The sequence below is a fragment of the Leuresthes tenuis genome, unplaced genomic scaffold (genome assembly GCF_036924035.1).
Source record: "Leuresthes tenuis unplaced genomic scaffold, fLeuTen1.0.hap1 SCAF_9, whole genome shotgun sequence".
In the NCBI taxonomy this organism is placed as follows: Eukaryota; Metazoa; Chordata; class Actinopteri; order Atheriniformes; family Atherinopsidae; genus Leuresthes; species Leuresthes tenuis.
In genome coordinates, this window is record NW_027325363.1 from 16528094 (window position 1) to 16555403 (window position 27310).

At 39.1% G+C, this 27310-nt stretch overlaps 1 long non-coding RNA gene across 1 annotated transcript; it reads right to left on the reverse strand.

Annotated features, from left to right (window-relative positions):
- Window positions 1-6655: 6655 nt before the first annotated feature.
- Window positions 6656-23068, reverse strand: LOC140314393 (uncharacterized). The gene is made up of 3 exons (XR_011917141.1): window positions 22972-23068; window positions 20474-22481; window positions 6656-11060 (listed from the first exon to the last, which is right to left on the reverse strand). It is a non-coding gene; the product is annotated as an uncharacterized lncRNA (long non-coding RNA).
- Window positions 23069-27310: the final 4242 nt, after the last annotated feature.

Consider the following 27310-nt stretch of genomic DNA (forward strand, 5'->3'; position numbering starts at 1 on the left):
ATATCTTGGCGTGTTGCATTGGAGCTTGGCAAACCCCTTAGCTGATGATCTCACACATAAACAACATGGACAGGAACTTACATATATGGGTCATATACAGGTGGCTCCTGAGTTCCTGAGTGTCTGTGTGTGTGTGTCCATTGGTGAATGTTACAGAGGGGGTGAGGAAGGCTCTAGTGTCACAGTCCAATCCAATTAAATTCAATTCAAACCAAGATATAAAGATGCACAATCTCAACCACAACCAGATATAAAGAAGAGAGTTTTCCTCAGTTAGATGCTTGAGGAGTCATCTCTTGTCTTAAGTCTGGCAGAAACGGCAGCAGAGAGGCCTCAGTACGGGGAGGTTATGGCGCACAAGGGCCCTTTAAGATGTAAAGGACCTTTGATGTTGAATGGGACCTGTCCATACAACAGAACTGCTAATTATCGACCTATATTCAATCTCCATTTTATGTCTTACATTCATGAAATAACTGTTGCTGCTCCACTTTGTGATCATTTACCCAGAGATGATCTCAAAGCATGTCTCAAAGACACAAAGATGTGGATGAATTGGAGTCTTAAAATTTTCTACTTCTAAATTCAGACAAAACTGAAGTTGTTTTTCTTTGGACCTGAATGCTACAGGAAAAAACTGTAGAGCTGTATACTTTTGAAGGCATTTCCTTTGCTTCTAGTACTACAGTGAGGAACCTTGGAGTTATATTTTACCAGGATCTGCCCTATGACTCGCATATAAAACATGTCTCAGGGACTGCCGACTTTAACTTTCATGATATTGCTAAAAATGGGAACATCTTGTGAAGCAGAAAAAATGGTCCATGCGTTTGTTACTTCAAGGTCTAATCTAATTCTTTATTACTGGGCTATCCAAAACGTTTTCTGATAAGTCTCCAGCTGATCCAAAATGCTGCAGCCAGAGTTCTGAGAGTTCACATTTCACCAGTTTTAGCTTCTCTTCATTGGCTCCCTGTTAAACTCAGAAAATAATTTAAAATTCTTCTCCTCACATAAAAAGCTCTTAATGACCAAGCTCCATTATATCTTAAAGATGTCATGGTGCAATATTTTCCAAACGGAGCACTTCACTCTCAGACTGCAGGTATGTGGTTCCTGGAGTTTCTAAAAGTGGAATTGGAGGCGGAACCTTCAGTTATCAGGCCCCTCTCTTGTGGAATCAGCTGCCAATTTGGGTTCAGGAAGCAGACACCCTCTCTACCTGTGAGATTAGGCTTAAAACTGTATTATCTGATAAAGCTTATAGTTGGGGCTGGCTAAGGTGACTCTGAAACATCCCATAGTTACTGCTGGGTAACCTCCCATGATGCACCTTTCCTGAAATTACCAAAAAGGACCTGTCAGTGATGTTGATTGCCATGTACCATGAATAATTCTACTTGGACTTATATACTTTCTTTTTTTTCTGCCACACATAGTTTTCTCATTGACTTCATGTATTTTGTAATATAGTAAGAAACGAGTTGATTTACTGATACATGTTCATACTGCTCCAGTTATTGGTAATGAGTGACTGATTTGACCACAGATTACAGTGCTGGACGACCTCAAAGTTAAACAGCTTCAGCTTCAGCTGAAAGAAATGACAAAGTATAAATGCACATGAGTGAGTGCAATATAAACCTTTAAAACACGGTTACGCTTATAAACATGACTTCTACAACCACGGTAACTTAACATAATTCTGCAAATCGTGGACACAATGTCAGAATGTCAATTAGAGGCATTTGTTGTGCTCTACACGTAACCCCACTCATACAGTTGAAGCACTGCACAGCCAAACAAAGGTAATAGTCTGATTAGGAATAAACCCGAGGGGCTCAAAATCACTGGAAGAATAACAATAGTGCTGATTTTCTACAGTCTTAACGATGACGTGCATGTCGAATGCTCCACCTTTAGGAGACTTGTCAACCTTGTAATCAAGAAAATGGGGAGGACCGTGCCAACGCAGAACTGAAACACACAATGGGCCTCCGTTACAAAGGGCTGTTTTCAGAAACTGCACACATGTAATTCAATTCAGTGAGGTCAGGCTGGATTTCTGCCTGCGTCACAGACAGTTTTTCATTCAAAGTGCAGATGAATGTAATCAACTCCCATGATCCCAAACGTCATTGCATCAATTATCAAACTATCTATTTTGGGATCATTTTGAATGAGAGACCCTCTGAGGCAGAAATACAATAACAAATGAGTAAACAATTATATGAGATGCTGCATTCGTTTGTTTTGTTATCGTCAAATTTCCCCCAGTGAGCAATGACCTTCACTTTGTGAGCAAACCGTAAGACATATCGTGGCAGCAAGAAATGTGTATAGATTTTGTACATTATGGAATCACTGCTCTTTGAGGCTGATTCGTTCAGTCGTTTTGTTTTGTATAGTAACAAATAAATAAATCAATAAACAAATGAATACAGAAATCAATAAATCACAGATATGACCAAAAAATTATTTCATTTCACAGCTTAACATTCCTGCTTTGCAAATCATACCTTAAATAAAGAATAAAAATACTGTAAATGTAGGCATTTTTTAATAACAAATCTCAGAATCATTGACTTGATTTGTCCTGAAGAATTGTTCATCCACCTGTCCTTTAGATAGATAGATAGATAGATAGATTAGATAGATAGATAGATAGATAGATAGATAGATAGATAGATAGATAGATAGATAGATAGATAGATAGATAGATAGATAGATAGATAGATAGATAGATAGATAGATAGATAGATAGATAGATAGATAGATAGATAGATAGATAGATAGATAGATAGATAGATAGATAGATAGATAGATAGATAGATAGATAGATAGATAGATAGATAGATAGATAGATAGATAGATAGATAGATAGATAGATAGATAGATAGATAGATAGATAGATAGATGGTTTCTTACAGTCTGGACACAAACACTGACCACTGGTTCTGTCAGTGAGTTTTTTTCTTGCCACTTTGATCTTTGTCTTTGTCTTCTTTGATCAACTTGTTCCTTTTTACAGCCTTCCCATTTTGTTTGTGCTTGCTCCAAATTTTAGACACAGCTGGAACAACCAACATTTTCTACTATACTCCGAGTTGTATGACCTTCTTGAAAGAGTTTTATAATCCTTTCCATTGTTTCCACTGACAGCTTCTTGTTGGGAACATGTTTTATTATGCCAGTTATTTACCAAATTAATTTATTAACCAAAGACTCAATAGGTAGACTTGTCCAAGTATTTTCTGTAGAAATGCCAATCGCAAGATGATTCCTTAATATTTCCCAACATGTCATTTAAGAAAATTTACCCCTTTTTTTTGTTATTTATGTTTCACGAAGCCAGAATGTTAATAAATGAATAAATAAAACTGCGACACTGTGATCTGTGATTTCTTCACAAAATAAAAAAGGTAATTCAACATTTTCCAACAGATGTAATTCTACACATTTTACAACAGATTGCAGAAAAAGTGAGCAGGAATTTAACAGAAAAAAAAGGAAAGGAAGAAAAAGATCAAAGAAAAAAAAATGTGTGACACATTGAGCATTCTCCTTTGAGGCTGCTTGCGCTTCCGGGGGAATTGTTACACTCAACAGGCAAGTAGGACATTATATTATTGTCTACAAAAAACATCTTTTCTTGTTCCAGTGACAGTGGCTTGAGGCTCGCAGTAAAGGAAGGCGCTCGTGCTTGAGCTGGCAAACAAACTAAATGCTAAAATAGGACCAAGGCAAACAATGCACCAGGGCACCGGAGGGAGAGAGCATAAATGTCTGTGGTGCTGAGAGAACAAAGGGTAGGGTAGAGCAAAAAAGAGAGGAAAATACACAATTATTAATCAGATCAGATCATGCTTTTTAGGTGTTTTAGGTGATCTATGCTGTGTGTAGGTCTGTTTCTTGTGTTGATGTGTCTGTGTGAACGCGCACAGAGCAGCACCCATATTAGCTCGGTCAGAGGCAGTCTCATGGGATGCCTGAGGACAGACTGTTAGTTTATATGGCTGGCTGAACATGCCTGCACACCACGGCCCAGGTCTGCCAAAGCAACAGCTTGAGAAGATCTCCACTATGGCTGATGACCTTGTTTTCTGCCACATTTAAGACAACATGGAAATAGAATGCATTTCACTGACAAACCAAAAGGATAAAGGGAAAAAACCCCAGAGGAGGGAACAACATCACCAAGCAATCAAGTTGAATCTGGTTGATCAAAAGAGAAAATCTTGAAAGCCTAGGGAGCTATTTGAGACTGCTGTTTGTAGACTTGAGCTCGGTTTTTAACACCATCATTCCAAGAGTGCCCACCAAACTAATAGACAGGATTTTCTGTTCTCAGACAGATAAAGTAGGCCCCATCTTTTCTATGACTAAGCACCAGTTCCCTACAGGGCTGTGTACTGAGCCTCCCACTTTAGACCCTTTACACACATCACCGCACCGCACCCACTCACACAATGCTATAATCAAGTTTGCAGGCGACTCATCTCTGCTGAGTCTCATCTCAAGGGGAGGAGAAAAAGCGTTCAGGGATGAAGTCTAGGGATGGTGTTTTGCTGCTGCTTTGGGAAAGTCTCAGAAATATGCGGAACCATCTGAGCTGTAAGGTGCCAACTTTGAGCACAATGGGTCTCTTTTGCTTCCCGTTTATTTTCCTAAATTGTCATTCTTTAGAAAAACTCTAACAGAATTCTGAGTCATGTTGTGCTCTTTAAGACAAAATTGTCAGAATTTTCCTTATTCATTCCATGTCCTCGTAGATTTAAAGCTCATTATTAGCAAGGTAGCATAGGTAAATGCCCTGAAAATCTCCATATAAAGACACAAGCATGCACGCCTCGAAGCCACAAATAATATACACACAAAAAAAAACAAAACATGAGAGCAGCCAAGATTGGCCAAATAAACATCTGTAGATGAGATTATGGCATCTCACTGAAACCCAATTGTTTTAACCTGATTGCACATTAGGTTAAATATCAACATATTATGCCCTTTTTTCACAAGCAGACACAAATTGTTGAAGTGTTAATGAAGTGTCTGTGCCATGGTTTGGTCAAAATATCACAGAAAACACCCTGCAGCAGCTCTTTTTTTCTTCTATTATTTTCCACCTCTGTTAAATCAGATCATTTAGGGGCGTAGATTAACCCGTAACTTGACTCCTTCCCGACCCTCTTTTCCTCAGAGTGTGCCTCTAATTAGATTTCTACTACTCTATTAGTATGAGATAGTATGCAGTAAATAGCCCGAGAGCTCTGATCACACACCAAACCGATAATGATACTTGACTGGCAATTTTACTCTCAAACGCTTGTATTTTCTTCATCTGTGGTTGGTTCCTGTCCCTCTTGTACATACTGATCGGTGACTTTGCTCCAAATGAAATACTTAGATGATGAATTACTTTGAAATGCACAATGCGACACATAGTTGTTAGATTTGTGTCATTTTCACATTTTACTATAAGATGAGATGCATATTTTATACCCAGTCATGTGACTGATCTGTCGCCTGTATTTAGTTGTAAAATGTTCTACCAGGGAATTTCTTTTTTAATACAACGAATGATGAAAATCAAATGTGTTATCATATCAGTTCTTGTTTATATGCTTGCTTTGTTGACATTTTTTCAGACTATCATTATGAGCTGCTGCTTCTGTTTTTTATTCCGTCTTTCTTTCTTGAACTGTAAACGGCAGTGATACAGTTTCGCTCCAGTTTGGTGAGATGACAATAAAGTTGTCCATCCATTTAAAATTAATACTCTACTGTTGCCTTATCAATTCCAAGTTATGTCCCAGATCTTCTCTAAGAAGTAAAACAGTATTAGGAGTTCATGTGGGCCCAGATCACTTTGAAATCTAAAAAGATATACATCCTTATTACCTGAATTGTTCTGAAGGCAGCAAACCCAAGTTCAATTCCCTTCTTTTTTACTTTAGTTCTTAGCTTGTTTGAGCTACGTTAATTCGTACACTTTACTTTATTTTTCAATTCTATAATCACTTTGAGATTTTGATAAATGTAAAGTGCATTATACATAAAATGTATTGTATGATAGCCTGCTAAATGTATCCTCAGACTATAGTCTGTGACATATAAATGCAGATAGAAACATGTAGGCACTGTTTGTGCCTAGAATATATGTGCGCCTGATTAAATGGTAAGTTGTCATTCAGCGTATGCAAATACATAGCATCACACAACTGAAACAAAGATGAGCCTCGGATTTGATATTTATGTTTATCCAGTTATCCAGACCTCTTCCCTGCGTGGTGAGGATTAGAAATCACTCCAACATATGAAGGAGGACTAGGACTCAACACACAGGTGTGAGAAATGGAAATGTCATGTTCATGTACTTCTATCCTGCATTCTCTGAGCATTTGAAAAGTGTTTGCAGTCTTATCGGTTTTGAAAAATTCTCAGTGTCGGTGGCACTTCGTTCAGTCTCCATGTCTCAGATGAGATGAATATAATGGGAGAGATGGAACAGTGTCATCACATCTAATGTCTGAGGGTCACATTTAAGAGGTATGGCTGCACAGACAGAGGCTGTTTTGTCATCTTTTTATTGACATTTCTACAACTATACATCTTCACCATGTATATATAAATCTTACATGAAAGAACACCAGATCTTAAAACATATTTTCAAATATGATTCTTGATAATCATATCAAACTTTTTCTTTGTCAGCTTCTCCAGAAACCAACTAATGTGGGTTCTTGTTGCACAAATTCTTTTGTTTGACAGTACAACTTATAACAGCTGCTGATGGAAGCAGACATGTACAACTGGGTACTATTTCCAGACATTATGCACCATAAATCTAGAGTTTGTTCGACCAGTAGTTTCTAACTGGGTCATTTTGTCTATCAGAAACCTGTTTCCTTACCACTCGTCCTGTTTCCCAAGGAGATCATTTGAAGTGGAATGAAAAGTGACAGGTGAAATAAACATAGCCTTCTCAAAGCCTTTTCCTCTGGAAGGATTTAAAAATGCAAAACACGCTGTAAAGTAAAAGGGATCTGTTATTATCAATTGTAGGAGAAAAAGTCCATCCCTCACATGCTGTATTTTTTTTTCCTCCAGGCACTTATTTATCTCAATTCAAACATAAATCAAGATTCATATTACTTGTCTTCTCTTAAAGCATACAATGCCTTAAAAATCTATTCAGCCAACAGATCAACGGGTCTTAGCCTTGACTGAACAGAATAAACAAGCACGCTCCAGAATCAGAAGCATTTATTTTCCCCAATTTCAGTCTCATTTTGACAACATGGTTTTTAATATTTTCTATTAACTGGAACTGACAAACTTTTTCATGCTTAGATAAGATCAACAATGAGTGAGAGGTTGAGTTGCATTGTTAAAAAAAGCAAATACTGTATGTGTGTGCGAAGAGTGTTTGTTGGGACAGCAGATGGTCAGGATTCACCCTGTAGCCTCTCTCCTCAAATCGGTGCACATAGTAGTAAGTATGTCACATGAAAACTGCTCCCAGGTGAAATCTTGAACTGCAGTGGGAGTATGGCTCAGGCACAGCAGTCATGGCGTATGCTCAGTTTAAAGTGATCAAAATGTAGACTATTATCATGCTCAATGCTGGCTTTGAAGCTGCAATGATTCCATTTTGTGGGATGTATTTTTTCAGTTGCCGTCGGTTATTGTTATACTGATCTGTGGCTGTATTAGATTGACCACTCAGCCTCGAGGTTATCGTGGCGCACATGGGAAACACATTTTAATATTTTTGGCATTGAAAGCTAAAAGCTTCCATATAGGTCCAGCACAAGGAAATAACAATTTAACATCTCTTGGTATGTTTATGTCACTCCATTATGTTGCTCTTTACGCATTTTTGTTCATTCATAAACAGGATTCCAACCACGATTTATGTGCTTGCCCACTTTTTAATAAAAAGAAAACAAAACACTGATCTTTATCTTTGAAAGATAATAGAAGTGTTAACCAATGGCTATATTAATGGTTAATTGGTTCCAAACATTAGAAATGAGAAACATTCAGTTTCTAGCAACGGATAGGATTATTCAGATTTGTCAGATTTATTTGTGCGTAAAAGTGAGTTTTATAACAAAGTGGTGTCAAAGGATAAACTACCAAAAGTTAAACAATGGCTTCTCAATTATCTTTAAAGCACCAGTAAGTAATGAATTATCAATTAAAGAAATTAGTTATAATCTATACAGCAAATAGATGAATATATGGCTTCCTAATAACAATACAATGCTGTAAAATGTTTCCTTTTGCGTAAATGGGCAACAGCTTACTATGTGTGCTTTGCTAACCTCAAGTGAACTTCTCAAGGCAGCTCATGTAGGAATGTTTCCAGTACTGTGTCAAAGAATCTTCAGAAGGGTTTCTGCATAGCTGCAGCTTCCACTGTGAGAGTCACAGTTTGACTGCATGTGCCTTGCGTACCAAAAGAGGCTCACTGGGATTATGGTTACACTCTAGAAATGTATTGACTTCAACAATTTTCACTGTGAAGTCATTTGATATGACTGTAAGTAAATGTGCAGGTCACATCGACCTGAATTCAACCGCATTATGTGATTTTTAAAGACGGCATAAAATTACTATTTAAATTCATCATCATAGCTGGGCCATCGGCACTATTGGCTTCATATCAAACAGGGCAAAAAACAATACCTGTCAGATGATTAGACAGGTTGTGAGGCTGAACTTACCTGAACCTTCAACATTTGTAAAAAAAAAAAAATGCTGTATGCTGGAAACATGTTTAGTTTCTTACCCAACACTTTCCAAGCTAATGTTTGTGGCTTTTGTATTTGCTTGCAAACCAAAGAAAACACTCAATTAGAAACTGGCACTAAAACTAAACAGCATATGTGCACATTGTTGCAAGCATTCAAATGCAATAGTCATCAAAACACTTCTGCACATTTAAAGTTGCACAAAGTTGAGTGATGAGTCAGAGTTAGAATATGTAAAAGAATTGCAGGCTTATGTGCTACTATGTCTTCTCTGGTGTAAGCTTGTTGGTGGAAAAGAGAATGACGAGAATAAAGTGTAGATTCAGCCAAGTCCTTCCCGCTTGCTTGTCAGAGGCGTGTAGCGCTGCTCCTCCATTACGGTCAAAGTGCTTAAAACTAAAATCATATTCATACTGACATGTAGCTCTAGTGGGCATCTTATGGCCACATTGCAGGGAGATCTGTATGCCCTCGTGAGTTTTGACACAGATGGCGAGGCTCTTTAGAAAGCTGTTCTGTCCCTCTTTTTCAGGCGACACACACTGTTCCTCTTTGATTTCATTTGCGTGACATTGTCTCAATTTCAAGCTTGGCTCTCTCAGACGCTGCCCTGTGACCGGCTCCCACATCCAATCAAAGAAACGTGACAACAGAAAACACACCACAACTCCGTGGTACCAACCATACATGGCGGGATCTTTGCTGATGTGCGAAGATTCTGCACCGGCTGAAAGATTAAAACAATGGAGCTTCATGTCACTGTGTTTTTAGTGTCAATAAGCATGCAGACCAAATAGAATTGCAACAAAGATGGCAGCATTTACTTCAGTAGATTTGGTCAAAGTTTATGGACAGTATTTCATTTAGCTGATATTAGCTTTAGTAAACATCTCATGGTACACACAAGGAGTTCTGTTTTATAAAACCATTGACAATATGTCACAAATTTACACATAGAAGTGCATCATGTATAGTGCAGTCCTGCAATAATTTCTTAAAATCTGGATATTATATTTTTATCATAAAATTCTTTCATCAACTTGACTTCACCGTCTTCCCATTAAAGTAGGGGCCAAAACCATAGAGCTGACTGTGTAAACTAAATATAAACCATAAACCAAGGTGAGCCCAAATTACAATATATACATGTGCGGAAAAAGTAAATACAAAGTTAAAAGATGACTGTCACACCATGCTGCTAGGTACGGGTGCCAGTAGTAATCTTATCATTTGCCACATGAAGAGAAACTTGGACATGAAGAAACTCCATTAGATAGAGGTGTATATATAGACAAAGACAAGCAGCAGGAGGTTAAGTACGATGCCGATGACTCCGAGCACAGCCAGGAATCTCTCCTCCTGTGTGCTCAGATATGGACACGTCAGCTCCATTTAAAAACTAACTAACAAAACTGATATTTAGTAGTGATTGTCTGTACAACTGGACTGTTTAAGTAGATGTGTGTGTTCTCATTAGGCCTCTGTTGATAACTGTGTTTAGTTACTTTGCTCTTTTGGGTCCAGAATGATAGTGTTATACTATAACCTCCCGACCTACAAATTTACCTCAAATGACATTAGATAAGATGGATAAGTTTAGCTGGCAGTGATGTTGTCTAAAATCTCACAAAAAAGCACAGAATGACACAGTTAGAAATGCACCATGGTGAAATATGCTCACTACCACATTAAAGACTGGTATGAACTCCACTTCAGCTGTCTTAGAAGTCACTGGAATGTTATCCAACAATCAGCGATAGATGGGAATGCAGATACATGATTGTTACTGTTAGCAGGTATTTAAAATGTGAATATATGTTGAAAAAAAGTACAGTTCAATGTGAACAGTGCAGGAAGTCCAGATGAATCCATTTGTGCTCCTGTTCTGCCTTTCTGGTAGCAGAGTGATGCAGGTGGCAGTGATGCAGGTGCAGATAAATGTTATCAGTATTCAATCAAACATACCCCCAATGATCCTCAAAATGCAGCACTTACTATGAATAGTCAAAGTACTTTAAGTGTGTAAATACTTTGAGAGGGAGACTGGCAGTGTGAGGGCAAGGTGAATACCAACGTCCCTTGTTCGAGTCTTGAAGAAGACCTTAGGTGACAGAGGTGTAGATGTAGACAAATATGACCACTAAAAGATTGAGGATGGTTCCGATGATGCCCAGCACGGCTAAAATTCTCTCCTCGCGGTCATTAGTATTGTCATCCTCTCTTGCATGAGCGCTGCAGACATAACGGCTGCCGGGGACCATGGTTACCATCACAGAACCCCACCCCCACAGGGCACGCCGCCTTTGGGGACAGCAGGACGGCGGAGAGGGGGTAAGAGGCAGCAGCGGAAGGACGCACAAAGTTGAAATTGAAGAGGAAAGAGGCAGGTGGAAGTAGGAGAGAGAAGAGAAAATAAACAGGTTAATCATTAACATCTTCCCCAAACGCACTCACACTGAATCACAGAATCAACTTTTCCTGCAGGCATTTGGAGACTTAATGTGAGTCTAAAGCTGAAAAAGTTAAAAAACAAATAAATAATTTGTAGGAAAGTACATGGATTTAAGCACTATTTGCCCAAAAGCTGATATTGATTTAATTTGGCTGATTCTTCTAGCTCTTTCTGTCCTCTTTTTGCCCTTTATTTTATATATTTTGAAGCACCATACTTGTTTTATTTCATTACCCCATTTTCCATCCCATTTACTGCAAGGCAATTCAAAATTAAACCCAACTTGTAACACATGATTTATTCAATTTAAAAGCATTTCATATTTTACAGTCATTATTGCAGGTTTTTCCCACTTTCTTTAACCTCAAACTACTCCTCTCATGCCTTCCCCATCTCCTCCCTGTATTTAACTCTGTATCAAGTAATACAGAATACTGTATTCCATACCGACTGGGCAGAAACGTCAGTTAGACACCGAGGGGAATGTGGAGTATGAGGTCTACACACTTAGAAAATTAGTAAAAAATTAGGTATTTTGGAGTTAAAACCTAATGTTCAGCTCAAAATCCAACTTGTTCCGAGTGTACATATATGGGAGTCCCAATCACAAAGTAACAAAAAACAGTCTGGTTGAAATACTAAATATGTTTGGTTCTTATCAGTGTAATAAGGGGAAGTTCTGTCTTTGCTTAATGTTAACCAAAGTAGGAACTTACTCATGCATAGCTGCCACTGACGCACTTATGAAGACACATTCCTATCAACATTTAAACCCGGATACATTCCGAACCCCGTCCAAGTTCTGTTATGTAAAGAATGACAATGAAAATCAGACAAAATATGTCATGTCATGGCTGGTCGCAAATTCACGTCTCATGTTTGCAGCTCTTGTGACTGTGTATCATCCATCCGCCCCTCTCTGACATCCTAATGAGCACTGTGCCCCTTGTGAACAAAGGTGCTTAGTTGAATAATGGTTCCACGGCTTCCAGTCAGCATCTAGTATTTATGTACAGCTGCTGTGCCAGTTATGGACATAGAAGGACATCTTATCTGGCTTATCTGGCTGATTTCAATTAAAGTTTCTGTTCAACTTCCTCAAAAGCCATTGTCTGTGAAATTCATTACATTCCTCTGCCTATTTTATCCTTTGTCACAAAGCATTAATGCTGATGTGAGATCAGTGGGGTATGTTGAAAATAAATGAGGGTGGGTGCTGATGAGGGAACTATCTGTGTTCCTCTGAGACAACTTGAGAGCACACATAGGGAGTGGGTGAATACAACGCAAGTGTGTGCAACGTGAGATATCCTCTAAAGTGAACCACCCAAAATGAAGTGCACTGGTCATTGTCACAGTTTATGTTTGGATCACTGTTATCTTCAGGCTCTGTCATGGTTTTATGTTTTGATAATCTTGTTTCAGGTCTTTTTTTCATGTTTTCAGGTTTCATGTCATGTTTTTCCCCCTGTCACTTAGTCTCACTCATGTCACCTGTTTCATTGACCTCAGCTGCACTCACTCACTAATCACCCTCCTCAGTATTTAGTTTCCTGGTTCACCGATGTTCATTGCGGAATCCTCACTTTCACTAACCATCATACCACAGTCGCCAGTTAAGGCAAGGCGCCGTTCTCATAGTCTTTGTCTCATAGTTTTGTCTTGCTTTGTTTCTCATAGTCTCGATTTCATAGTCTTGTTTATTTATTCCATGTCATAGTCTTGTTAAGTTTCTATAGTTAAGTATTTTTGATTATCCGGCTCAGCCGCTCTTTATGTTTTTGCCTTGCTCCCTGTTTTTGTGTTGGCTGGAAATAAACCTTTTTTTGAATTTTGAAAGACTGCATCTGGGTCCTACCTCCTCCATTGTTCTCTGGCAGTCATTTATACGCCCCATCCGATTAAAAATCCGTCAAAAACTCACTTCCTTCCAATTAAAGCATATAGAAATATGTTGCATAGAAAGTTCATCCTTCAAAGCTTCCTCCTCCCTGGTGCACATCTTTTTCCTTACCCCATTCCTGACTCCACCTGTTACGCTCTTTTCATGTTGTTGGTTGGTAAACATCTCAGCATCTAGCAGCTGTTCGGGCACCCCAGGGGGCTGTGTGTGTATGCGTGTGTGTCTGCAGTTGTGCGTTAGTACGTAGCAAGCGACATGACACAATCCTTTTGATGCAGCTTAGCCATTCAACAGTGTAACATGATTATTTCCAACCCACTTAGGCTGCATGGCACACCTCAAAAATCACAGCCATAAAGGGAAGAGAACAGGGAAAGAAAGTGATATAGATACAAGGGAATAGACATTAGCTATGACATGAGGGGCTGGCTATGACATTAATGACTAATGCAAATAGAAATTTGGACACAAATAGGGAGCTGTGGGAGAAAACAACTGGTCACTTGTTAAGAATATGTCTGATTTGATGTTTTTAATGTACAGTGAGCTGTTATCAAGTGGTATTTCAAATACTTCTCTGACACATAGCATGAGTGTGATAAATATTACATGGCAATGTTTGCCATTGGTAATGTAGTTGCCTACTTCCTTAAAAAAAAAGAGGGAAAAAAACTCAACCTAATCTGAATACTTATGGATAATTCAAAATCTACACTGTAAAATGTTGCTCCTTATGACAGAAAACTGGAAGCAGCCACAATATTGTGAGTTCCACGAAACGTGTTCAAAGCTAATCTAATCTATTTTTCATATTCAGCATTTACAGTTAGTCAGATCAAGCTTTGTTTTGCGCTGGCACAATGTTCAAATGTACAGTATCTAATGTAACTGCAACAAGTGGGAGGCTGTCAATGTTTTGTCTATGTTGTTAATTAAAGGCCTTTTTTTTTCAATTGCCATGATATCTAGTAATTCTTGATTATTTAACAATAATCAAATTTTGTTTAGGTTAATTCCAGATTAATTGTGGGCGCTTATTTTTTTAGTCTGATAAAATAATCCTCATTACATGTAATCTCTTAATACTCACTGTCCGTTTAAACTATTTCTCAAGACTGAGCCCCTGGGTCAGACAGTATTACAGCATTGGAAGTCAGAAATGTAAATCAGTCATCAATCCACATTCAGGAAAGTTATTAACCAAACTAGCCAGAAGCACAATGTTCAGAAATTCAGAAAACAGTGCCAACACATGTGTAGTGCAACAGGGTGATGTATGCAATTGTTAAATGTGATAAGTGGATTATCCAAGAATTGTTCCCTATCCTTTTAAATCTTGTCATTGTTCTTTTACTACAAATACGGCTGCTGCTCTGAATCCTCCATTAATGGCTGTTATGCCAACAGATCAGCGAACATACTTTTACACTCAATGCAGCTTGTAATCCTTAAATCACTTTAACTTTGTTTTGCTGGAGGTAATGAAGTATGAATCAATGATTAATACATCTGAAATCGTACTTTGATTGTCTAAAATGAATTTCCATTTGCTGGCTGTTTCTGTGCTCTTTTCTTTTTTTTAATTAGAACAACATGCGTTTCTGACACATCCAAACTGTATACTGTGCATGTAACACTGCCATAATGTCCCCTCCAGTCATAAGCAAAGAGACTGGACTGCTGCTGCTTCTCATATATATCAAGATATTAGAAGAGCACACTGTCTTTCTCTTTTACTTTCGCCTTCCTCTCTTCCTCCTCCTTTCAAGAGTGCACATCAAAATGAACTGCAGCAACTCAAGCGTGTATTCAGTTCTAATTAATATTTGAATATATCTGGTGTGTTCAAATCTCAACCTCTCATCTTCATTACTGTAACAAAGAGCAGAAGCAATCATAGGAGATTGTCCTCCTCTACTCTATTCATTTTTCACTCTTATCGACGATACAAATCTGCCATAAAACGATAAGAGTTCCTCTGTTTCAAGAAAAAGGTTTTGGATCAAATCGTTTCAGCAAGTATAAGCAGTTAGTGGCGTATTCTTTTTTAAAAATTAAACCTCAAGTTTGAGCCTTTTAACCTGGGGGGCTGGTTGAAAAGTTTTCCCTGCTCTACAAATGACAAATAAAACAGAAACTCCGTTTTTCCAATTAGTTCATTTCTTTTCCTTTTTAACCCAAAGAGACTGCTACTTTAGGACAATGTATTATTACAATCATAACTGGAATCTGCTTCGTTGCCTGTATTTCGGAAATTGCAATTATTCTACACTTGTTTTGGGCCATGAGGATTACGAAACACTCGGATTCATTATTCTTCATAGTCATTCCGCTTATTTCACAGTCAGGTTCATTTATCTGAGATATGAACTCCCCACACATGGTCCATCCACAGTTCAGTGTGTATTATTGTGCGACTGTGAGAAAGTTGAGACAAAAGTTATCTCAAATAAATATCGTGACTGGATATGGATACTTGTCAGTTGCACTTCTTTTACTTGTGGTAATTGTCAATAATTGTGGTTATGTGAGCTACATAAACTAATCAGTATCTTACCTGCTGTAGAGAGCAGTGATCTCAGCGGGGCAAACCAATAAGAAATTCTGAGGGGGGAACTGAGCTAGCAGCTGCTCAAAATGGGGCCATAGAGGAGGCAAGTGTTGCTATAAACCCCCCAAAACAAAAACCACACCCTTCAAACATTTCCTTATGGTTCAAGCAAACGCCGTATGCAATGAATTTCACAACGTATCACTTTTGCATCAGACATTTGCTGACTTTGTCACTGTTTTCTAACCAAAGAACATATATGTATGTTGCTACGCGTCATTATTTCCACAGAGGCTAACCAACGTAACCAGCGCAATTTTTTAAATTTTTAAAATCTTTTAAATTTTTATCTCTTTAAAATTAATGCAAAGCCTGGAAATGCACAAAAAAAACAACAACTTTAAAATATTTGCTAAAGTAATGCCTAAGAAAGCCGACAAGTCCACACAACTCCTGTCGGTTGAGGAAAAAGTGAAAAAGTAAACAATTGTCCTATGCAAAAGTCACTTAAAGTAAGATTCTTCTATAGTATATGCTCGTGAAACACTTTGATGTTGAGCTGTTTTAGAAAAGCAACATTCAGCTTTTCTGTCGGACCATTCTGAGTAAGTCTTAGCTCACGAATACAATTCCTCTGTGATTCTCCAAAACAAAGCCCTCTTATCGTTTTACACCGAGCAAAGACTTTGAATGCAAACAACAATTTCAAAAGAAAACATCCCTTGGAGTTCTGTAGTGTCCTCAGCATGCTTCATGAATAAAATAGTATACTTTATGCATTATTACTGATTTAAGTTAGGGGAGCTTATTTGAGCATGTTGCACAGAGTACGGTGAGCAGTGCATGAGAGGCCTACTTCAGTCATGAATATGTTGCTGTGATGCAGCTCTTTGTCGGATTTTGGGATTACTATGAGCGTTTTGAACCGAATCGTCTTGCAAGCTTGCCAGCTTTGAACAAATTTCAGTCTTTTGCAAGTAGTGTGGAGGGGGGTGAACTGCGGATTGGTGGAGAGACACGATATACATTTTTTAACAATTGCGTCTGCTCCAGTAAGTCCTGTGGTCCTGAGGTGGCAAACACAAAAATGTGACTGATACACACAAAAGGAAAACCTCTTCAAAGTACATGTGTGAACAGTTATGTGAAATGTATTTACCTTCTATGTTTTTTTAGGTTGAGTTTTTCTGTGTTGTTGTTGTGAAATGTAGTTATTTTGTCTGTGGCGTCACATTTTTGTGAAATGTTCCAGTTCGGTTTCGTTCTATTTCCAGTTGTGTTGTATTTTGTAAAATGCTTGTGTGGTGCTGGTTTTTATGTATTGCTAAATTTCTTGATTTATTTAAATTTTTTGCTTGTTTTGTTTTTGTCAAATGTTGTGTTCTGAGCTTCAGGGCTAGACTCCATAATTGCCCTGGGCCATGGTGTGAAAAGTGGAGCCCAGAGGACAGCTAATTATAAATTTGACAACAACATCTGTTTTGCATCTTTTGCTGCATTTAAATTCTGTTACCCACCAGAAACTACAACACATCAGCATGTTTGTAAAAAAAAAAAAAAAAAACCTTTGGGGGACCCATATATGAATTTACTGATCGAAATTACGGAATAGTCAGCAATGACTTTATGAAAGCCCCAAACACCGATATGCTTTAGAAAATTCTGCACAGGGACATGTTTGTATTCAAAAACCTCTGCCTATCGCAAAAGTGAAACTAACTTGGACATAACCTTCAGACATGCAAATGTGGAGGCAAGAGGAAGAGGAATAAAAAAAACAGCGTTAAATGACAAATCTCTTATCTCAGATGTGAGTTTGTGCAGTGACGGTCAATTTTACCAACAGAGTAGCTAGTAGGCAGGCTAAGGAATGTCCCACACAAGTGTAACATCATGCATAAATGTAAATGTTAACAGCAAATAGCTCTTTAAATTTACTGATACAGCGCACATGATTAAGTTAACAACTCTGACAGCCTAACAACACTGATGTAATGTAGGTTGTTGGATGACATTAGGCTCACATGATGTTAAGCTAGGATGATGAATAGCTGTGGCTAAACATTTGTGGCTCTGGACTATGCTAGCATTATTTAGTCTCTAAACCAATAGGGATAGAATGATATTTGCTGAAGCTGGCTGACCTAATAAAACAAAAAGGTTTTCTTTTTTCTTTTTTCTTTTTTTTCTCTCAAAGGGATTTGCTTATATTTCTAAGTCCATGTGGAAGAGATGTCTGCAAACAGGAAGGCAGATGATTTTATCCCAATGTACTGCTGGCAGTTACTTTTAGAAATGTGTTATTAGTTTTGCATAAGATGATCACACATCCAAATGCTTGAACCGATAGGGTCATGGTAGGGTCATGGTAATATGTAGCTACAGATAGATGTTGACCTTCTAAAATTATGCACCTTTGGGATCTGATCCATCCAGTTACAGATCCATATACAAATTCTGCACTATAGACAGGCAACACAAGTAGCTATAATCCAAAGGATTATAAAACGTGGATTATTGCATGATAGCAGAGGGGATAAAGGGATTGAAAGCTGAAAAAGACATGCATGGCTACATGTATGTGTGCAATTCTCTAATGGTTTTGTTTTACTCTCTATCTGGTACATTACCAAAGTGAACTAACTCACTTCCACATGCTACAAATATATTCATACATACACACTTCCTTTCATGTGCATAAGAACTTTTAATCGGCATACCTACTGCATTCATTCCGTAACAGAGAATCATACCATTTCTACACACACATGGCAGGAGCAGACATTCCATTAGAAGGATGTTGTAAAGGTACCTTTTTGGGAAAAAAGTTTATATATTTAAACCAGCAAACATGATTGTTGGGTCCCAAATATATTTGTTAAACTCCATCAAATAAAATAGGCTACATACTGTTGTTTTTAATCACTATTGGAATAAAATACTCAAATGCATGCATGCGCATGTTCCCGCAATCCATGGCATTCCTTAACACTATGTACCATGTAAGGAGGATAATCTGGAGGACAAAAGTAAGAAATAAAGGTGAGAAATTAATTTGAAATAGTTCATATTTGAATTCTGATCTACATCTGAGCAGTGAATTTGAACTCTCAAAAAAAATCTCTCAAACCAAGTTATTTCTGTGTCTTAACCCTGAATTTCATCTGAGACATCAAGCAACCCACTTTACTTGTGGTCTCTGCGAGTGTGATTGTTTTTGTCAGAAACAATTGTATCATGCTGATAAATTACAGTTATCTAAAGTTGTTTAAGTCTTGACTTACATGCAACAATGTAAATTTGACTCCTAATTCAAAAGAATAACAAAGCAAAAGAAGCCGCTGTTGTAAATCCATCTTTAACAATAGTTCCTTACAGAGAAGATTTATGACCACCTCTCTGTAAACTCATATCACTGACATTTCATGATGAGGAAACCTGACCTCTTTAAACCCTGACCATGCGCCGAGGTACACAGTGAGATTACTTTTAAACAAAACAATATAACAACAATGTCAAACGCAATGAAAAATAAATTGAGTTCCACATGGTTGTATCAATATCCTGAACATCCAGCAGTGATCAGGGAGAGAAGGAAGTATTGACCTGAGTAATCGACTGCCGCTGTAATTGACTTCACTGAAAGCCTCTCTCTACACAGACTGTTTATATAGTCTTTGCTAAGACAAACACGTACATGAGCACAATAAGAGCTTGTATGAGCCATGTCCAAGCTGCGGAGAGCAAGCATCTTTTGCCTTGCCTTTCTCCCACACACAAACACACACTCAACTGATTTACATAGCGGCGGTGTAGGAGCCAGATCCTTATGACACTAGAATGTTCCACAGCCTCATTACGAGCTTGGCTGGCCAGCGCTGCTAGAATTTCAAGGCCAGTGGCTATCAAGCAGCTGTCACTTCCTCTCAGCCACAGTCCTTTTTTTCTCCATGTTGGTGCATGTGTGTTTTTATAGTGTGACATGTGAGCTTATGTGTGAGGAAAAGCCAGAGACGGGGGAAGGAAAGAGATACAACTGTGCAAACTGTAAGACAATGACTTCATGACAGCAGAAGAAGAGAGAAGTTGAATCGGTGAGAGGGAGAAAGTGTGAGAGAAATGCCACGGAGGGGGACCGCGACAAGAAAATCAACTTCGATTTTCAAAGTTTGATGCTGTGAATCTTCATAAACTAACTGTATTAACATGAAAATCAGCTACAGAAATCTCCATTCTTCACCTTAGCTGTCGGGTTTTCCTTCAGTTTTAGTTTGTTCCAAGCAGAGCAAGCTATTACATGTGAGGTATCAGGTTATTAGTTGCTCTGATGTGGCTGCTTTTACTCATCAGGCTGTCAAGTGATGAGGGTACTTATCTACAGTGCATGGGCTAGATGATTTATGCATCTATTAATTAGTGAACAATACAATGAATCCTCAGACAGTGATGCTGTATTGGTAAACATGATGGAGGTTCAGTTTTTATTGAGCTTCGAGGCTGGATTCCAAGTGACTCATGGACACCATCATTATGTGACTTACATTCAACTGCCTGAAACGTTTGGTGAAAGCACATGTGGTCAAACTTGACCTTAACGTCATGAGGATTTGGTCAGATCACATGACCTACATCCAATAGCCTGAACTACCCTGATACTCCAGAACCCGTTTTCTTCTCAGTGACCAACATCCCGAGGGAGTGATGCTCACTGATCAACTCACGCTCACACACTCACACACACACACCCACACACCTATGCAGGGACCCTAATGAAAAAGTGTATCATTCACAGAGACGTGTGTACTCACCGCACATTGCACCAGGGGGGCAGCCAAAAACTCCTTTGTTTCTTCTCTTTATCCGAGCATGTTTTCAATATTTTTCTCTCCTTCGTCCTGCTGGTTTCCTTAATCCCCTTCTTGTTGTCCTCTTCCTCCTCCTCCTCCTCTTCCGCCCCCTCCTTTTCCCCTGTCGTACCACCGCTGTTCAGGTCCAGTTCTGTCGCTGGTGGGGGGGGGAATCCAAGCGGCACGCGCACACAAAGCTGATCTCACACCCCCACACTTCCCCAGATAAACACACAGCTGGTCTATCAGCTGGATGAAGACAGGGGGATTGTGTTTTCTTTCGTTATTGTTTTGAGGAATCGGTGACTGAAGTCAGAGAGAAGCGAGGTCTAACTCTAGCTTCCAACTGAATGCCTTTATGACATTAACAGTCCATTGTGGCATTATTAAGTACACATCTTGCTCTCAGATGAATGAGCGTTTTCTGTTGAAGCTCATCAAAGAATTTCTGCACATATTTCCTGAAGAGTTCCTCCCACAGGCCATTCTCTGTAATGAGGCAATTTTCTCAGACAACAAACAGCTTCAGTTAGTCCAGGAGAAAGTAATTAGGATATAAGTGTCAGTTGTGTTGGTTCACCTCATCAGGCAGTGACGCAGAGTGGTTGTCAAAACAGATGAAGCACGGCAGTCCATACCCACGAAAATCTGTCATACATGTTGAAAAGAAGAAATTGTTCTCATCCTCATACGTCTCGGTGATCTCTCAGAAACTGATCCCCTTCCATTGTGCTTCTCCACATAAAAGTCCAGTTCTTCACTTTGCAGTCTTTCTGCTCTTCCGGAGATGTTGCACAGTTGGTCAAAAAACCTCCAGGAACAGGTCAGGCTTATGTGTAGATCTTGTCACAATTCACACCAACAGCCGTAGTTCCACACCCTCGATCACAACCTGTTCGTTCCTCTGTAAAAATCCCTTGGAATAGAATATCGGCTTCGCTTCTTCAGTTTTCCCTCAGTGGTAGGAGGGAAAAGTTATTTCCAGAGTGGCCTGTCATCATGAATACTTAACAGCAACCTCTCGGTGTGTTTCTGTCACAGTTAAGGTTTTCATGTCCCGATGCGTTGGATCTCTTCAGGTCTGCAGTTTTTTTTTTTGTTTTTTTTTCTCAGCTGTTGCTTGGATCTCTGTCATAGACTTTAGAATTTGTTGAGACAGTCACTCAGGACTTGCTCACATGTAGGAGCTCGAGCAGTTGGTCATTACACTGGACGTTCTGACCTTTGCAGCTCCTCGTCTACAGTTCGCCCCGCAGCAAACCTTCATTCAACCTTCCCTCAACCAGCCTCACTCATACTAAACACTTAACTTTATGAAACTCATCCTCTTCTTGCCTTACTCTCTCTCTCTGATTCACTTGGCCTATATCTTACTCACTGCTTTCTAGTGTGGCAGCTTCTGTCCTCATCCTGCCCTTCATCTGCCTAATGACAGCTCAGTTCTGGTCAAGTCCTTCTCTATTTTTTCTCTATAACCTTCTCCTTGTTCCTCTGTCTCGCTCTACCACTCCTCTTGCATGCAGAATACACTTTATTCTTGCTGCTGTGCTCTGAGTCATACTGCCCCCTCTTTCCTCTCTTATCCTTCCAGAAGCTTGCTAATGTTCGTCTTCTCCAACAACCCGTCAGGATTCCTTCAGTATTTAATTTTTATCCCAGGCATCCGGGGTAATGCCTTTGCATCATGTTGGGGTTAACAGGAGGTCAGCCCTTGAATAGATAGTCAAGCAGAAAGGTGAAAGGGAAAGAGAGAGTCATACTTTGCCCAACACAGGTCAAAGTTTGCTTTTAAATGCATGATTTTTGTCCATGCTCTTAATTGTCTTAGTTGGATTACAGGTGGCTTATTCTCTCCTCCTCTTACTGGAGTTATGTCTTTTCACTTGTTGTGGTCTCTGATGCAAGATTGCTTCCTCTTCCCTCTCTTCAAAGCCAAAGGCTGGTTCTTCAAGTAGCAGCTTGTGACCGTCTGGAGAAAACAATACAATCTCTGAAAGACACTCTAAGAGGGAAACAGAGAAATTGAAGACGAAGGATGTGGAAGAAAAAGAAGATGCCCTCAGGAACCACGGAAGTGACAGCAGAGGAGTTACTAAGGGAGAGAGGAAGCAAGGGTGGAGGAGGGCGCTTGTGTGTGGGTGGAATGGAGAGAAGATTGGAGCATGGATATGGAGTGAAGGAAAAGGGGGAGCTTGCTGGGTAATGAGGGAAGGAGAGGATGTGTGGACAGAGGCATGTGTATGGATGGAGGGAGGATAAGAAAGATGGGCATATGCATGAGAATATGGATGAATGAGTGGTTTGGCAGGTTGGCTGTTCACTTCTGTGACATCCAACAAATCTTTCAAGCGTCTGTCAGGAAAGAAAAGGCCCCTCCAAGTCCCTGTTAGTCAAAACTATTAGTATTCAAATGATTGTCCATTAGTATTTCATTCATTTATAGCTATTCAATGTTTTACCTGTATGGGAATCCTGCCGTGCTCTCTGACAGTGCACTGCTCCTTCTTTTTAATTTCTACCTCTCTCATCGCTCTCTGTCTGCTGCTGCAGCCTCAGTCTGTGCTATCACTAAAATGCAGAATCCCTCTTCCCTCCCTCCTACACCTCTTCTCTGTCTCTCCCACTCTGTTTCCCTCATTTCCCTCCCTCTGTCATCCCCCCATGCTCCCTTTCTCTTCATATTTCTCCTCCTCTGTCTCCCTCTATCTCAGATGTTCTCTCCTCCCTTCTTCTGTCTCTACCCCCGACCCTACGCTCTGTCTCTGCTTTTCCCCATACTCCATCACCACCTCTCCAACTCCCTCTCATTCACCATCCTACGCCCCCCCACCACCACCACATCCCCCCTCCCTCTTTGAGAGAAGCTTCGAGAACACAGTGGACTCTGAGAGAAGAAGGCTCTCAGAACATGTGAAAGCCATTCATAACTCTACCACATGAATAATACACATACACACAAATACATTTGTATCTTCTCATCTATATGCATATATGGGAAACCTGCACACAGACTCCCTCCCTCCGTATGGCTGACTAAAAAACAAATATCCTGGGGAAAACCATACAGCAACACACACTGAAAGTACTGATACTGAAAGAGGGTTTTCTGTAGACCAGGACACAAATCAACGAAAGACCTAAAAGAAAATATATATCATTTTAAGTTGGTTGCAGTTATCAGGAATTCTGCATTGATTTCTCATGAGTGAAGTCTTGTCTTTGTAGAAATCCCTGACTAAGATCTGACTTTACCGAGAATACACAGCATAACAGTTGCGTTTTTAATGTCTCCACTGAAACCAGTCATCACTCACACTTTGTGCTGGAAAAAACAAGTGGACTGAAGAATCTGCTTCATACATTTTCTGTAGCTGCTTCTGAGACTTGTACAACAATGAGGAGGGATTTTTTTGTACCCTTAACTGCTAAACAGCTCTTTTTCAGTTGATGCCACAGCCTGTCAGTTAGCTATAATGCTGTTTCTCTGACTAAGCAATCACACAACATGATTAATTCTTTTGTTATTTTTCTGCCATTATGTGGTTAGATTGACTTGTGTGCTTTGGGTCTTTGTCTTCGTGCATCACTCATTCTCTGCTAATCTTCAGGTCAGGAAGCTATGAGATTTCTTGATGGAGTTTTAAATTCATTATTCCATAAATGACTGCAAGTCATCCAGCCTAAACCATGACACTGCCTTCACCGTGCTTCGCAGTGGAGATAAGGTTTGGTGTTGGTGGGCAATTCCTTTTTCTCCAAGCACATCATGGTGTATTTTGTCATATTCAACCATTGCTTCATCCTCGGAATATTGTTCCGAAAGTGTTGAGAAACATTCATTTGGTCTTAATTATGGTATGCAGCAGAGTGTTTTTGGAGAGACAAAGTGCAATGGTCACACACGACTGTTGTCTTTTATAAAGGAAATTCTGCTTGACTCAACCCAACTGAGTCAGTGAGCAAATAAATTGAATATCAGCCAAATTTGCTTTGTGTGACTGTTAGAAAAATATCCTAAGGTTATACTATAAGAAAAGAAGTATTGTGTGCAAGAACATTTTTTCAGGTGCTGGCAGATTAAGGGGCACTGTGTGCTGGGGGAGGCCTCCCCCTACATTGTTAGTTTAACCTTGGATGCTCAAGAAAGCCTCCTATTTTTACTCTTATATGTCTTATATGACTTTATGATATTAACTACACTGTACTCAGCTAACAAAGATAGTGACAGGAGGCAACTACAGGAATGTCTCATAACCATGTGTTAATATTTAGTAGTAGAAAGCATAAATAGCAGAAGTACCATTTTAGAAGTCTGACTACCCTGTGTCAGCTTTGTGATATGTTGCACAGACTTGTCTCCTTGCTGCAAGATTAAACTCTTTGTTAACTGACTCCACCGTCTCCGTGCCTCATTGGGAAAATTTTCTTAACAGTGCCCAAAAAAAAAAACCCAAAAATGCGAGGAACAAATATAGGAACAAAAAGAACAGAAATAAAGAGTGTACGTTAGAATGAGTGTATTTACTCGTATAGACCTATGTCCGGACAATTTGTGCATATGTGTGTAAACTATGATGTGTACTTGTATCTCATCCTTCTTGTGTGTGTTTTTTTTGTGTATTTATTCATTTGAGTGTGTGCACGCGTATGCAAGCAGCTGGTTAGAACTGTCCTTTTGGCCTCCAGCATCACCCAGTGCCACCATCTGTGTCGCCAGCCAGACAGGAAGTGTGCATGTATGCATAAACGTGTGTATATGTAGTGTAGTGAGCTTATGAATCCTTTTGGGGTTTTTTTGGAGTGACTAAAAACAAATACTAGATGCAGGGCTTTGAATTCTTGATAAGATGTGAGATTTTTTACATTGCTGTTTCTATGAAGACTCATCCAGCCCTCTTCAGTTTAAGACTGCCCCCATTTGGTCATTGCACCAGATGTGAACCATAAATCTGTTTGGTACTATTGATGTAACCCAAGAAGAAGTCAATTTGTCTGAAAGTGTAGTTTATTTCTACTGTGATCAACCTTATGTGGAAGGGTTTTGGCATTGCAACCAGAGTGACGAAAGTCCTTTTCAACCCAAACCATTACCGGTTCCCTTAAAGTGGGCATGGCATCAAAGTGTGTTTGTAACCCACACCATATACTTTTAATCCCTCTAACCATTCGCAGATGAGAGCAATGTAAAAACTAAGGGATCAGGGGTGGAACAGTAAAAGGACTGTGAGAGTATCGAACTTACAATCTGTTGCATGATAATCAGTAAAGCAACGCGACCCATCACCCTTCCTTGTCCTTATAAGCAAGAAATTCAACAATGGCATGTGTGTACATAGTAACATAGCAGGGCAGCCCATTCTCATTACAATTGTGAAACAGGACATTTGTCCACATGTTGTAGTTTCCACTGTCCCGGGTCCAAAACCTGTGAACTGATAACATTTTGGTTGTGAGATTAGAAAACTATACATCGTTGCAGACTACATAATATAAAGCTATTATGAATGAATGAAGTTAATAAAGTTAAAAAACCTTAATAAAGTTAAATTAATGCACAAGGGTACACGGAGAAAATATTTGAAAAGAAAACAGGATGGGCTCCATTACCACGATCCAAAACCCATTAGCGTGACAAAATAACATGGTTCCCGTATCTTATGTTAAGTAGAGATGTTCTAACATATGCAGCAGTTTTAAAAAAGTTGATAAATAACAGATGATGTGATAGTATGATAGAATGATGTCTGCTGTGCATGCGTCAAGATTTTGCAATGTAGGCCATGTTCAAAAGCACACCAGGGTATCACATGACGGGCAGTGAAAAGTACAAATGTACATGTTGGATAAGGTACAGTAGATCAGAACTGACAGGGTGTATAACACTGCTAAATACTTCAAGAAGATTCTGGTCCAGGACTTAACATACTGTAAAATATTTTATATTTTACTTTGAAACCAGATAAGAGACAGACTTATGGGCATAGCAAGAAAAAGAGTTGATATAAAAACTGATCTGGTAATAAAAGGCAGCAGTCGGGCACATTTTTTGCTCAATCTGCAGCTTTCGGAGCTCTGATCAGACCTAAGTGCGGTCCCTTTTTCTATTTATTTCAACTTTTTGATTTTTATTCACACACAGATTACAAACCCATAGATCTCTCTGTGTCTGTAATAAGGCTCTATTTGTAACAGCTGGGCAGATTTACGCACAGAGATGAGTCAGAGAGCGAGTGATGGAAACAATAGACAGTGGGGAAGAGAAAGAGCTAAATTAGAAACAAAAGACGCAGGGGAAGCATGTTTGTGCGTGCTTCTGTACTTGCACAGCTATTCTAATGTGCACAAATTTGAGTTTTGTGAGTCCAACTCTTTCACAGCTCTGTTTGAAGGTTTAGGCTCAGTTTTAGAATTACAAACAGAATCAGACTAAGGTTGGGCACTTTGTTGTGATGGTTAGTATGAGAGCATTGGGCTAAGGAGTGCTTTATGTCAATGAATGTCCTCACAAAGATAGATAGTCAAAATGCCAGGTTTGTTTGTGTGCTTATGCACAAACACTTGTGTATACTTGCATGTTTTTATGTATCTTTACAACTGCTGTGTGAAACCTCAGGCTACCTAATTCAGTTTTTCCACTTCATTTATCAGGGTCTTTTGGGATATAATGGTCTTGTATAACAATCTGAAACAGCCTACATTAGATTTAGATAAGAAAAAGCAAGTGTAAATAAAATGTTATCATAAAGGAGTATCAAAACGTTTTTGATCTTATCATAGACATGATTTTGCCTCTCTAAA